Raw genomic sequence first — 15,641 nt, 5'->3', positions numbered from 1 at the left:
GACCATTCTTTATAGTAGTGACTGATGCTAGTGGCAAAGGATTTGGAGCTGTTCTTATGCAAGACAACCATCCTATTGCATATCAAAGTAGAAAGCTTAAGCCTGCAGAGCAAAATTATAGCACTTATGACAAGGAATTAGCAGCAGTAGTCCATGCTTTGAAAATCTGGAAGCATTACCTAATGGGCTCTGAATTTCTTATCAAGATAGACCAACAAAGCATTAGGCATTTGCTTACGCAACCTCTTATTTCAGATAGGCATATCAAATGGGCAGCTTTCATTCAAAGTTTCCAACCTATGATTCAATATCAACCTGGAAAAGAAAATGTTGTTGCCGATGCTTTGAGTCGAAGACCAAATATCAACAACATTTCTATAATTGAAAGTGAACCATTTGTCCTCATGAAAGAAACTTATGAAGTTGATCCAGATTTTTCTCAAATATGGATCAAATTGCGTGAAAACAATTGGACACCTCAAGGAAGTTATTCTCATAATGATGGCTATCTTTTCTTTGAGAAAAGATTGTGTGTCACTCAACCTTACAGACAGCTCGTCTTGGAAGAGATGCACCAACCACCATTTGTGGGACATAGAGAAGTTTCCGCAACACTTCAAGTAGTTTCTCGAGAATTCTATTGGCCCCATTTGAAGAATGATGTAGCTAAGTTTGTAGCTGAATGTAACATTTGCCAAACAATCAAAAGCTACAAAGGTAAAGCTTTAGGATTGCTTATGCCTCTACCTATTCCTGATAGACCATGGGAACAAGTGTCTATGGATTTCATTACTGGCTTCCCTACTACTTCCCCAGTCACCATGATATGATTTGGACAATAGTGGACAGATTTAGTAAGCAAGCCTATTTCATTCCAAGTAAAAAGACACTAACTTCTCAGCAAGCCGCGAACATATTTGTTAAGCAAATTTTTGTTCATCATGGTCTACCCAAAGTGATAGTTTCTGATAGAGATTCTAAATTTTGTAGTCACTTTTGGGTTGCTCTTTTCTCAAACTTAGGCACTAAGTTAGATTTTTCTACAGCATTCCATCCGAAATTGAATGGACAAACCGAAGTCACAAATAGCACTATCTTAGATATGCTTAGAGCCTATGTTTCCCAGCAACCTAGTGCATGGGATAAGTACATACACCTACTCCAATTTGCTTATAATAATACTCCTCATACTGCTACTGGTCGAGCACCATTTGAGATCATCTATGGAAGAGCATTGCCTATTCCGGCTACTAGACTCTCTCATAAGATTGAAGCAGCCGACCAATATGTTAGAGACTTTGATCGCATTCTATCTGAAGTGCGTGATTGTATTCAAAGAGCTCAAGAGAAGTATACATCTCAAGCAAATAGGAAGCGCAAAGATTTTTCATTTCAAGAAGGTGATTATGTACTTTTGAGAATTGAAAAGCGTCGATTAAAGAGTGTGGAAAAATTCCCTGCAGTGAAGCTAGCGCCTAGATATTATGGGCCATTTAAAATCCTTCAAAAGATTAATGATGTGGCCTATAGACTAGAGCTTCCATCTAATTGGAATATCCACAATTCTTTTCATATCCATCTCTTGAAACCTTTTCGAGGAACACTTCCTACTCACCCAACATATGAGGAACCACCTCTTATTGAAGGAGAGGAAGAAGTATTAGTTCCTGATGCAATCATTGACCAAGAGATAACAACAACAAGAACAGGTAATCAATACTTCCAGTATCTTTTGACTTTTAAGAATCATCCACAAGAAGATGCTAAATGGATGCTTGAGAAATTTTTCCGAGTTTACCCTGAAATTCTTCATTCTTTTCAAACCCAGCAAATCCGCAATTGAGGACAATTGCAAACTCAAGCAAGAGGGATGTCATGAGAATATATTTTAAGTCCTCTAGAAAAATATTATTTATCCCCTCTTGAGTAATTTGGGGACGCCTAGATTACTCTTGCGTCATGCCGGCTAGGTTAATATCGTGGGTGACACCACTATAAATATTAATACGTGCGGTATATGACGTATGTTTGAGGCCACCTATGATTATTTCAGTTAGGTTTGTATGGCAGGGTGATTCCTGGGGTACTTACGCCTGATAGTCATGAGTTGGTGATGATTTGTGCCTGTTTAATATTTGTGGGATTAATTTAATAATTAATTGGGCTTATATTTTCAGGTGATGAAGACTATGGGAATTGAAGAGTTTACTTTGGAAGAAATGTCTTGGATCATCACATTTCATTTTTGGCAAGCATAGTAGCTTGTAATCTTATTAAATGATTTTTCCATTTTGAACTTTAGGAAAGATACATTTATTTTTGTGGAATTTATTAAAGCCTATGGCTTTACCCTAGTCCCAATTTGACACTCTATTTTTGTTAAAGAAGAGTACCGTGCTCTCTAAAAAGCACATCTTGTATTTTGGGGGCTATTGCCTAATTTTGGTGAAAAGGAAAGCTAATAAAGAAATACTCTTGTGTGGGGAGAGGCCACGCACAAGAGGGGGGAAGATTACACCCAATATGGTCTTTTTGGAGCTAAGTATTTTTGTTTAAGTGTTTAATTTTTTAATTGATTTGATTTAGTTGAAGCTTACAAGCAATGGTTTTTATGATTGAATTAATTCTCTATCTTTCCATAATCAATTCCTAGAATAAGATTCCGGTTGCAGTAATGTTGCTTTTTATTCCAGTGTAGTGTTGTTTTTCCAGAGTAATCTTTTTTCTATGGCAAAGAAGTTTTGAATGAGACCACGTGTGTGAGTAAATGTAGGGAGTGGGTGTGCAGATTTTTGTGGTTGGTTGATTTAATTAGTAAATGTGTGATTTTATAAATATGACGGTGAGCATCATTAATATTAATATTATCTCTTTTATTTAGTAAATAAATTAAAGGACATGTGCTCAACTACTATATAAAAAAGTGTCTCATGCTTGTGGGTATTTTGTCTGTTCGAACAAGCATGGAGCTCTTAAAAATGGATTGCAACAATGGTAAATTTGCTTAGCCTTTGAAACATACTTAAATCTTAGACTATTATGTGGAAAAGCTTAGGTTATTTTTTCTTTGTTTAGAAAACAGTTTTGCCACTTCTTCTTCCAAAGCTATTGAGAAAGATTAACAGAGTGTGCATTCTCCCTCAACATTATTAGCTTGTGAATGGTGTTTGAAGTTTCATTGTGTGTGCTTGGAAGATCCCCATCTTTCTTGTCTACAAATCAAAGGAATTGTTTGCAAAAGCTCTCAAGAAGAGAGAGGTCAACAGTCTAATCATAAAGTAAATAGGAAATTGTTGCTGATAAAGGAAAAAAAGGTAAAGCCTCTTTTTCCTCATTCTCACATAATCCTTGTGAAACCAAATGATGATTTATACTTTGTGTTGCAGTGTGCAAAGCTAATGTGAGGAGCTAAGCAAATTAAAGTTGATCTCAATTGTTCCTCACATCTCTGCCCAATCTTCTCTATCTCTTCCATTGCTTAGTATCTCACAAATTACTAATAGTAGCCTTCGTTTTGCTTTTGAGGATAGGCTGTTGAATGTTTACAGTACATTTAAGGCTATTATGGGAATATATTTTAAGCCCTCTTAAAAATATTATTCTACACTCTTAGATAATTTGGGGATGTTTGGATTATCTTTGCATCATGCCAAATTATGTTAATATCATGGGTGATACCATTATAAGTATTAATATGTTTGGTGGATATTGACGTATGCTTGGAGTCTCCAATGTTTGTTTTAGTTGGTTCGTATGTAGGGGTGATTCTTGGGTTACTTACCCGTCTAGCAAACATGTGTGTGATGATGGTTTGTATGCTTATGGAATATTTATTTCACCAATTTATTGTTGGTTATTTTATAGGTGAAGAGGATTCCAAGGATTGAAGAGAAGTCACACAAATTTATTACTTGACACACCATTTTTGTAAACAAGCTTTGTATATACATATGCTAGCTTGTGCACATTTTGATTTATTTTGTAAAAGCCCTAGTTTATCAAGCGTAGACTTGATCTTTAATATTTGGTAAAGCATGATATACTTTAAACCCAAGCCTCAATTTATGGGCACTCTATTTTTGAAGATAAGAGAGTGTCATTCAAGAAAAGCACCCTTCTTGTATTTTTTGAGGCTATGGCCTAAATTGGAATAAAGTATCTCGTAAATACTCATGTGTGGGGGGAAATTAGGCCATACACACGAGGGGGGATGATTGCACCCAATCTTGGAGCCGAATCTTTGTGAGCTAAGTATTTTATTTGTTTTTTAATATTTTGGTCATGATCATGTGATGTTTGATGAATTGTTTGAATTTAAATCAATTCTTGCAATCTATTTGATTTCTATCTCCCTATCAAAGCTAGACCTAGGGAGAAGGGGATAAGAAGTGAATGGTAAAAAGCTGAATTCAAAGATTCTTGAAGGATTGCTTAAGAGGAGGGTGGTAAACCACTTTCAAAAAACCATAAAACCACTCTATATTTGAAAAGCGATTTTGCTAGATTCTTAACCTCATTCTGATCCGTCTATATGGAAGAAATCTATAATTGAGAGCAAAACCGGCTTAGCTTTTGGATTGCTAAACCACTGCTGGATGGAGAAATCTACAATGGACGATGTGTATATCTCCATAAGTCAATTTATGAGAATCTATACAATCTGGAAAATCTAAGAAAAAAGGGACTTAGTTAATTAGATTTTTTTTCTTCTTCTTCCTTCTCTTTTTCTATCCAGCAATCGGATGGTTATTACCTCCAAGGAATTTTTTTTTTCAAATTAGGCTATCGGGCGACGTTGCGCATATTCAAGGAGAAGGCGGGGTGATAATTTGTGCTAGTTACTCACAACAAAAGCTTTGTTAAGCTTTTAATAATAAAGCTTGCACCGAGTTAATCAAACAAAAGCTTTGTTAAGCTTTTAATAAAAAAGATTTGATAAGCTTTATATATATATATATATATATATATATATATATATATATATATATATATATAATCCCATCTACTTCTCTTTTTAGCGCATCCTTGTGACCAAAATTCAAGAGAGAAACTCCATAGTTTCTCTTAAAGCAAGTTTTTGCAATCAAACTTGCTAATAGGTTTTAAAATTTTATAAAGCCTATTCTCATCACTTCAAAAGAGAACATTTCAAGAGAACTCATCACTGCCCACAAAAGGCAACAATTCAAAAAAATCTTTTAGAGGACAGAATCGAACCCATCATTTCGTGAGACTGATTCATAAGCTAAACTCTCCATCTTAATTAGTTGCAATGGCTGCTTTACCCATTTTGTCCACAGTACAAGAACAAATCTTAGCACTTCAAGAACAAATTGCTAGTGAATAAGAACCCCGACACAAATTAGAACGCCAAGTGAAGTGTACCAAACGCAAACACGATGCTTCTAATTCTTCGAACTCAGATGAGGAGGAAAGTGATCACATTAGACGCACTGTTAAAGCTACATTGCGTGCTCAAAATTATAAGAAAGACTCACAAATCAATTGAAAGGCATGTTGGAATTAGGGTTGTAGGAAAGCACACAAAGCTTGGAGAAGAAGAAGCAAGAATGCACACAACACAAAGTGTATTAGATTGTGTCAATGTACAAAAGATAAGTTAGCCCTAGAATGATGGGCGTATATACAAGCCGGGGGAAAAAACCTCCTAAAGAGGGAAAAAGTGCCCCGGTGGTCCTAAGTGTGTTCACACACATCACTGCCTATGTATATGGAAACAAATCCCCCCTGGGAGTGATAGTGTGAACGAGAGCTGGCACTCATGTATAGGGGAGTGCCATGCCCGAAGTAGATCAATCCACAAAGGGGAGCAAGCCCAAATCTTTGCGAAAAGCTTCGAACTTCTCACAAGGAAGCGCCTTTGTGAAAAGATCGGCGAGGTTGTCCTGTGTTGGCACATAGGCCAAGCTGATCTCTCCTGCTGAGAGTCTCTCCCTGACATAGTGATAATGCACCTCAATGTGCTTTGTGCGAGCATGAAAAACTGGGTTTCTCGCAACTGCCAATGCGCTCTGACTGTCAGTGAAGATAGAGGTGGCAGACTCCTGTCCAACACCCAAGTCAACCATAAGCCGTCTGAGCCACACACACTCAACCGTAGTTGTGAAAGCTGCCCTGTACTCAGCTTCACAACTAGAAGTGGCCACAGTAGGTTGCTTCTTGCTCAACCAAGATATGCATGAGCTACCGAGCATGAAACAAAAACCACTTGTGGACACTCTTGTGTCATAGCAACGAGCCCAATCTGAGTCCGAAAAAGCATGTAAATCTGGCGGCAATGATTCCCCCTTGGGATAAAACAACCCAAGATGTATGGTGCCACTCAAGTAGCGAAAGATGCGTTTAACTGCCTTCCAATGCTGAGACCCTAGGCTATGCATAAACCTGCTCACCTGTGAGACTGCAAACTGAATGTCCGGCCTCGTAATGCATACATAAATGAGGCAACCAACAGCTGTCTGATAGAGTGTGACATCAAAGTGATCTCCAACATCATGAAGACTCAACTTCAAACCTGTCTCCATTGGAGTAGCAATAGGCTTGCAGTCTTCAAGGCCAAATCTCCGTAACAATGTCTCAATATACTTTGTCTGACACAAAGCAATACCTCCATCACACTGCTTAAATTGTATCCCCAAATAATGATGCAAATGCCCCAAATCTGACATCTCAAAAGAGGCATTCAAATCAGCCTTAAAATCAGCAATATGACTCTCATTTGGTCCTGTGAGTAGCATGTCATCGACATAGAGAGCAATGATAAGATGTACACCATCCACATGTTTAACGTACAAAGTGCTTTCTGTTGGACTATTCTGAAACCCATGTGCAGTCAAATATGCATGTATCTTTTCATACCAAGCTCGTGGAGCTTGCTTTAAACCATATAAAGCCTTTTTCAACCTGCACACTTTGTTTTCCTGCCCTCTTTGAACAAAACCACGAGGTTGCGATACATACACCTCCTCATGCAAATCTCCATTCAAGAACGCAGTCTTTATGTCCAGCTGATGTACATTCCAACCATTATGAGCTGCCAATGCACAAATGCTACGAATGGTAGTCATACGACAAGTGGGAGCAAAGGTCTCATCAAAATCAATGCCCTTTTCTTGAGCATAACCCTTTGCAACAAGTCTAGCCTTATAGCGATCAACACTGCCATCTGGCTTTCGTTTCAACTTAAAAACCCACTTACATCCAATGGCCTTTTTTACCAATAGGAAAATCACACAAAGACCATGTACCATTCTTCATTATAGCATCATATTCACTTTGCATTGCAGCTAACCAATTTTCTGATTTTTGTGCCTCATCAAATGAAAGAGGTTCTTCCTCTTCACACATACTAGACACAGCCAAAGCATAACAATCTGATGCATAAGAGGCATGCTAAAAACCTGAATGAGTACGACTAGATATAGGTGCATCAATTTTACTATCACGCAAGGTTTGCACCAGCCATTTAGGCATACCTCTAGCCTGCTCATTTTCAGCCCTATCCTCAGAAATTACATCCTGTAAATCTGCATCAGAAATAGGCTGATCTATGATGTCGTTTGAAATCTGCATAGGCTGAATATTTACCTCATTAGGACTTACATTTGAATTCCCACCTGTGAACAGAGGCAACAATGTATCAAATACATCCTGTGAGCTCACACCTATCTCTTTGGTACATGATAACAAAGGCTGCACAGCATCTTCCACAAAAACAACATCTCGACTAATCAAGATACGCTTTGACTGTGGATGATACAATCTGTAACCCTTGCTCTCAGCACTGTAACCAACAAAAATGCATTTGACAGCCTTATCATCCAATTTTCTACATTGTTGCACAGGCACTAAAGCATAGGCCAAGCAACCAAAGACACGCAAGTGACCAATAGAAGGTTTCCTGCCATGCCAAGCTTCATATGGAGTAATAGACTGCAAGGCCTTAGTGGGACACCTGTTGAGTACATATGCAGCACACATGACAGCCTCAAGCAAAACGCATGTGGCAAAGCTTGGCTCTTGACCATACATCGTGCCATCTGCATAAGTGACCTGTTTTTCCTCTCAGCAACACCATTTTGCTGAGGGGTATACAGCACTGTACATTGGTGTTTTATCCCACGACTAGCCAGAAATGCATCAAACTCTTTAGACAAGTACTCCCCCCCTCGATCAGAACGGAGGGTGCCCACAGTACAATTGGATACATTTTTAACCATAAGAAAAAACTGCTTGAAGCACAAAAACACTTCGAACTTTGCCTTCAGTGGATATACCCATGTATGCCTTGAGTAATCATCAATGAAAGTCACGAAGTACAAGTGTTTACCAAATGACGAAGTTTGCATAGGCCCACATACATCACTATGTACAAGTTGCAATTTGCGAGTGGCCCGCACAGAACCATCCTTTGGAAACGCAGAACGCTGCATTTTGCCCAAAATATAGCCTTCACAAACATGTTTCAATGGTGCCTCAAGAGGGGACAATGAAGCAACCATATCAAATTTCTGCAAACGCAGCAAACTAGCAAAGTTCAGATGACCAAAACGAGCATGCCATAGTTTTGCATCTCAAACTGCCTTTTCATCAGAAACTGCATTTGCTGAATCTTCCACACACTTGTCATAAGAATTGAGCCTATATAGCCCACGAAACAAGGTGCCAGATGCAATAATCGTATCACCAGAAGTCAAATCATGTGAACATGAACAGTACATCTGTCATCCACAAATTTGACTACAAATCCAAGTCTAGCAAGCGCAGAGACAGACAATAGATTTTTCTTTATCCCTGGCACATACAAAGCATCTGAAAGTGTGAAAACGCTGCCATTTGCAGCAGTAAGCATAATTTTACCAACTCCCTTCACTGGGTAAGAAGCATTATTGGCACATGTGACAGTATTCCCATTAGAGACAGCCTCAAGACAAGTGAACATATAACGATGCGAGGTAATGTGCTTTGTAGCACCACTGTCAAAATACCATACATGAGAGTCAACAGAAATTGCCAAACATGCATCATGTACAGATGGGTCATACTGGCAATACACGCTAAACGCCCATTCTATATCCTGCACAACATTTGCAGAATCTACATTTGTAGAAGCATCCGCTATTGTGGCTGCATTTGACTCTTTCTTCTTTGCCCCTTTAGCCTTTAGCTTAGGGTAATTCTTAATGACATGATCATTTGCCTTACAATAGTTGCACCTGGTCTTTTTCTTACCTTTATCAAGAGCCTTCTCAGACTTATTGTTGCTACCTGTGTGTGCGCTTTTGTCGCACAGGTCGTAGCTGGGGACTTGCCAGACACCGTATGCGAGCCACGAATGGCTGCAAGCATACAACCAGGAAGGCAAGCTCAAAACAGAATGCAAAAGGTGTGTCACTCACCGCTTAACTGTCGCCTTGAAGGATTCCCGCGTCGCAGCTGTGAAGGAGCCGCCGCCGTCGCTGCCCTACCGCCTTGCCGCCGCTGCCGCCGTGCTGCTACACAGTGCGCTCGATCGCTCTCTCACTCTCTCTCTCTCTCTCACACACACACGCAGGAGAAGGAAACCAAGGAGATAAGGCAAGAGCACTCTTGTATTCACAACACATGAGAATGAGGATTTTAGGGTTACATTTGACTCTTATAGGTGACTTGGCCGTTCACACTTGGGTGCCCATACATGGCCGGCCGATCCTAACCCTTATCCTACTGATATTCAAGGTGCGCCTCTCATCGACGATCACCCAATCCCTTCATCCTTAACATATGGTGCCGACAAGCCCGGCCCATGACTCAAAATATTTAAATTAATGACGTAAAACATAATACGTCTCAATGTCCGTCATAGGTTAATATGCCCCCCTTCCTGATGTAGATTCCGTCCTCGGAAGCTATGGTATGGTAAGCTCGAGAGGGTTGTTGTGGTAGACCGTCTGCAAAACAGGGAAGTAGAGTGAAGGTATGCTGGAATTTAAAAGATATAAAGTATATAAATTCAAGCATGTGAGACCACAATGGATGTTGCTAGGAGAACTTAGTTTAAGGGTCACATGAGTGAGCTAGTGTAGCAAATTAATAGGAGTTTAAAATTATTGAAAGGAATTCAAGAGTTAGCAAGGTGTCAAAGGTTAATCAAGGTTTATAACTGGCCTAAGTCAAGGAAAATAACCAAGCTTAATAAATAAACAGATGACCACACTGTGTCTACTCTAAGAATAAGTTAATACCACGTGTCTAGGGACACAAGAAATATCAGAGTTACAGGAGCCTTTTGCCTTTTTTTTTTTTAATGCACGTGACAATTTTTACACACAATGGCGACCTTCCTAAGGCAAAACTAACATCGATCCTGGTACCATGTTTAACACAAGGCATTATCCAGGAATCTATTAGCTCACTTTAGGCAAGGCTACCCCCTACTAACCAAGGCATCGGTCTGGAGTAGAATACTCCTCGCCTACCAAGTATCAATAAGGCGATAGGCCAACATTAAAGAACATTATAGACTTGTATTGCCATTTATTGTAGGCTTTTTTTAAAAAAAAATCTATTTCTTTTGATCTTCGCTCCTGAACTATAATTTGTTTTGCATCCTTTCGACAAAGGGGTAATAGCTATGTCCTAGAGGTCAACACACACATGGCCAGGTGTCAAACATTAAGATGGTTTGACCCTAGACCTAAGACAATCGTATTCCAAGGTTAACTAAAGACGTCATGCTGCCTAGGAATATTTCCAATAAAGTTAAGCTCATTAATGATTTACACTAGTATGCAAGCAACTTCAAAAACTAAGTAGTACATCGATAATTTCCATGTGGTCATGCATTATAGTTTATGCAATTAATTGAACAGTAAAAACGAAAGAGAGTGGGTATGGAAGAATTACACCTGTAATTGGAGATCTCCTTGATTTGATGAGACAGCTTGCAATTTGATGTAGATATATTTTGATGAACGTTGCGGCAGTCTCAGGACTTGAAAGCGAACCCACCTCAAACTTTTCAACCTGTACAATCAACTAACAAGCACTATACCTCGAGAGGCACATCAGTGTGAAAATTTCAAGACTTGTTTAAGGAATCTAAACTAGAAAAAACTTGAAAACACTAACCTACCTACCAGTCACCACACTACTACTGAGGATACGGTAAGAGGATGTTGTAGAGTCCTGGCTCTAGCCCTAAGGCTAAGCCTTTATCCGCATCATCCAAACAAATAAAGTCAACCTCAGTAGTGCCATGAGTTTCATCCGTCCATTCATCATTGTCAGATATTTCCTTTTCATTTTTCCATCCACATAAACTCATAAAAAATGTAACCATGCGAGGATAGTCATCTTGTGGAAAAGGAAAGCATTGGGCTATCAGGGATATTTCCTCTACGGAGTAGGGGTCAGTCATGGTCAATAGGCGAATTAGCCATTCTAATTCCTCAACATTTTCCTCTTTGGCTAGTACATCTATATGATCCCATTCAGTTTCAATTACAGGATAGCACATGTGGAATATCTGAGAAAGGTACAGATGATACCTCTCACCAAAGGTAGGAGTGGATGAAGTGTATGATGATCGGGCATCTGCCATATCTGCAAACACAGATATAGCATCAGTAGGTTTATGACAGGTCAATCTAGTTTTTGATTGTATACAGATATTTCTTTTGTTTTTGTGCTCTTGCTCTTTTTACTATTTTTTGTTTTTCTTTTCTTTGTTTTTTTTTTAAATGTATGAAGCTATATATATACATCCCCTTGAATTTGGCAATTACATGGTCAGGGGAGAAGGTTAAGGAGGAAGCATTAGAATGTCGAGCGTGAGTACATGCTCCCCCTTTCCTTGGGTAGATCATATTATTTGCAATGATGTTGCAGCCTCTTGGAACCAATTTGTCCAGCGGGTCATAGGTTGTGATGTGGGCAGATAGCTTTTTATGACCCTTGTGGCCACATCCAATTGCAGAGATGGTAATGTATGCTCCCATTGACGAATGGAGGAAATGGTTTCCGACGATACTATTACAAGGGGAGACGTAGACTCATCGGTTTTTTGTTGGGTGTTGACAAGAGTAGGTGTAGAGCATGTAGAAACTTCTATATGAGTGTGTGCCTGGCATGAGGAGCTAGAAGCTTCATGTGGCTCCCCCCTTCCTGAGCTAGGTGGTAATGATTGATATCGTTTGGGAATCCAAACTAACTCTGGAAGAAGTGGTGCGGAGCTCTCTATTACCTTTCCCTTACCACGGTCTTGAATTGTCATTGGGGTGGCAACAATTGGTTTGCAAGGTTTTACAGGTGATGTAGAGGGATTCAACTTATGTTTAGGGACCCAAATCTGGTCATTTCCCTCGTAGTACCCTTGGGCTACTAATAATTTTTTAGGGATCCATCGCGATGTTACATTGCCCTTTCTCGGGTGGGTAGCTGCTTTCCTTTTACGAGGCTTCTTGGTGGCTGAACGAGATTGAGCAGGGGAAGTAGCTGTTAACGAAGCTTTGGGGACCCATTTGTATGTACTCTTTGGCATAGTAAGTGAAGCTTTAGGGACCACCTTGCCTGTTTCCACTCTGTGCATTGAAGCGTTAGAGGGGTGGCCTACAATCGAAGATGGTTTTGCCACTGGACTTTGTGATTTTTCATTATCTAATATTTGAGTGGATGACTTAGGTGCGGGATTTTGAGCGGTCAGACCTAGTGTTGGTTCTTGCGTTGTGACTTGTCTGGTTGCCCAATCGATATTGCACTTTGGTGGCCATCATCCATTTGCGTCCTAAGATTACAGTCCCTTCCATGGTACCAGCAGGCATAACCAAAAAGCTTTGAATTATGGTTCCCTTGTCATAAGCAACCGGAGTGTGCAGAATTCCTGAGACAGGGGTTTTCTTCTTGTTGATTCCTTGAACTTGGATAGAACTCTTGGTTAAAGGTGGTTTTCCCAGTTGACACCACACGCCATATGATAGCAAATTATGTTGAGCTCCTGTATCCAATAATGCATTATACAGCACCTCCCTGTAAGGACTCTGTAACTCAATTGGGTATCTTAGAGGTGGGTCAGATTCCAGTGCATCCTCCTCTGCTTCCTCAAAAAATACTTGCGTAATTCCCAAGTTGGCTTCTCGTTGTCGCCTAGCACGCTGTTGACGTTCTTTGGCTTTGACTCTCGCTTGTATCTTTTTAAGCTCAGCTTGTTCTTTAGCTGCCTTCTTTTGATGGATTGCATGTAACTCCTCCTGGCTCAGGGGGTCATAGTATCGTTTGAATTTACTCCCATTAAGGAATCCAATGGTTTCAACTCCGTCGAGAGTCTCCACTCTGATGGTACCTTGCGAGGTAATTTCACATACTCTATATGGTCCCTTACCAGCATATTTGAGCTTCTTCTTTTCGTTTCGCACTCCATACATCAGGACTTTATCCCCAACCTTGATGTCCTTGTCCTTTAGATGGCGATCAAACCATTTTTTCCTTCTATCCTTCTCCACAAGGGCATTGTATACAGCCAATTGTCTTTCTTCATTTAGCCGCTCAAGGATATATAGACGCTCTACTAAGGGATTACCATCCCAACCCTCTTGAGTAGCAACACGAAGACTAGGAATGACAAATTCCCACGGCATGACTGCTTCTTGGCCATATACCATTTTGAATGGTGTGCAATTAATAGCCACTTTGTATGCAGTACGATAGGCCCATAAAGCTGTCGTAAGCTTTAGATCCCAATCCGTGCAATGAGCTTCAACTGTCTTTGTCAAAATAGAGATTAAGGTCCTGTTGGTACTCTCGGCTTGGCCATTCGCTTGCGGATAGTAAGGAGTAGATTTATGATGGGATATCATGAAATTTGTTGTGAGATCCTTAATCACTTCATTTATAAAATGCGTACCATTGTCGCTCACAAGTTCAAAAGGACAACCGAATCGTGTGATTATATTTTCAAAGAGGAACTTGGCTGTTGTCCTCGCATCTGCCTTACGTGTCGCTTTCGCTTCAGCCCATTTGGTCATATAGTCAGTGGCCACAATAATATAGCGAGATTGTGTGTTTCGGGCCGCTGGGCTAATTGGACCTACAAAGTCTAAACCCCACTTTTCAAATGGTTGGTTTACTTTGATTGGATGTAGGGGCATCTGATCTTTCCGTTGGGGTTTCTTGTATCGTTGGCATTCATCGCAACCCTTCACAAAGAGTGATGCATCTTGGAACATAGTGGGCCACCAATACCCTGATTGTAAGATCTTTCGCGCAGTTAAGTCTCCTGAGAAGTGACCACCGGTTACGCCCATATGTGCCTCTTGCAAAATGTATAGATACTCATCCTCTCGGGCACAACGCCTAAGAACGTCATCCTTTCCTCTTTTATAAAGAGTCCCGGCTATCAGGCAATAGGGTTCGCATTCTTTGATTAGCTTTCGAGCTAGATCTTTACGAAGCTCCTTGGGTGGAAAGCCATTAACCAAAAAGTTAACAATCTTCTCACTCCATTCAGGCATTGTCTCCACCATGAATAGGGAAGTGTCCGGTAAGTCATCGTCAACCTCCGTAGGAGTCTCACCATTAGGTATGCGAGACAAATGATCAGCCATAACATGTTTTTTGCCAGGTCTCACAACAACAGTGAAATCAAACTCAAGAAGAATCAATAGCCATCGTGTGATTCTTCCTGTGGAGCATGGTTTGTTTACCAGATACAACAATGCTTGATGATCCACATAGAAAACAAACTTGGTGGCAAGGAGGTAATAACAAAATTTCCTCATTGCATATATCATTGCCAACCCTTCTCGCTCCGTAGTGGTGTAGTTCATCTCAGCATCATTCAACTGGCGACTGGCAAAGCTAATGGGGTAGTCTAGCTTGTGTTCTCCAGGTTGAGTTAACACACACCCAATAGCAAAGTTTGATGCATCAATACGCACATGGAAGAGTAAATCCCAGTTAGGCATTCTCAAGATTGGAGCACTCGCCAAGGCCTTCTTTAATAGCTCATAGGCACGGTCACATTCTTCGGTCCAAATAAACTCGATGAGAAGCTTATACAATGGTCGAGCTATCTCTGTGAAGAAGAGAATAAACCTTCGATAATAACCAACGTGGCCCATAAAGCGTTGGACTCCCTTGTAGTTGGTAGGTGGGGGTAATTCCAGAATGACCTTGATTTTACTCTCGTCAGTGGAAATCCCATTTTTGGACACTATATGCCCTAAGATAACTCCGTGTTTAACCCAGAATTGGCATTTGAAAGGATTCAAGGAGATGCGATATAATCTACACCTTTCAAATATTTTTCGTATACACATCAAGTGCTCGTCCCAAGAGGAATGAACACAAAGATCATCTAAGAAAGCTTCACAGAAGTCCCTTAGATATTCCTTAAAGGCCGTGTTTATCAATCGTTGGAATGTTGCAGGTGCATTGGTCAAGCCAAAAGCCATGACGCGAAAGGCAAACACTCCAAACTCCATGATAAATGCTGTTTTAGCTTGGTCCTCGACTGCAATTGTGATCTGATTGTAACCCGAGTACCCATCTAAAAAGCTATATGCCTCCTTGCCTGCCACTCTTTCAAGCACATGTTCAGAATATGGCAAGGGGTAATGATCCCTTCTGGTGGCTGCATTAACCTT

The sequence above is a fragment of the Cibotium barometz genome, chromosome 61 (assembly GCF_041138505.1).
Source record: "Cibotium barometz isolate CiBa-2024 chromosome 61, ASM4113850v1, whole genome shotgun sequence".
In the NCBI taxonomy this organism is placed as follows: Eukaryota; Viridiplantae; Streptophyta; class Polypodiopsida; order Cyatheales; family Cibotiaceae; genus Cibotium; species Cibotium barometz.
The sequence above is the reverse complement of the archived record's forward strand: the minus strand, read 5'-3'. Positions refer to the sequence as shown.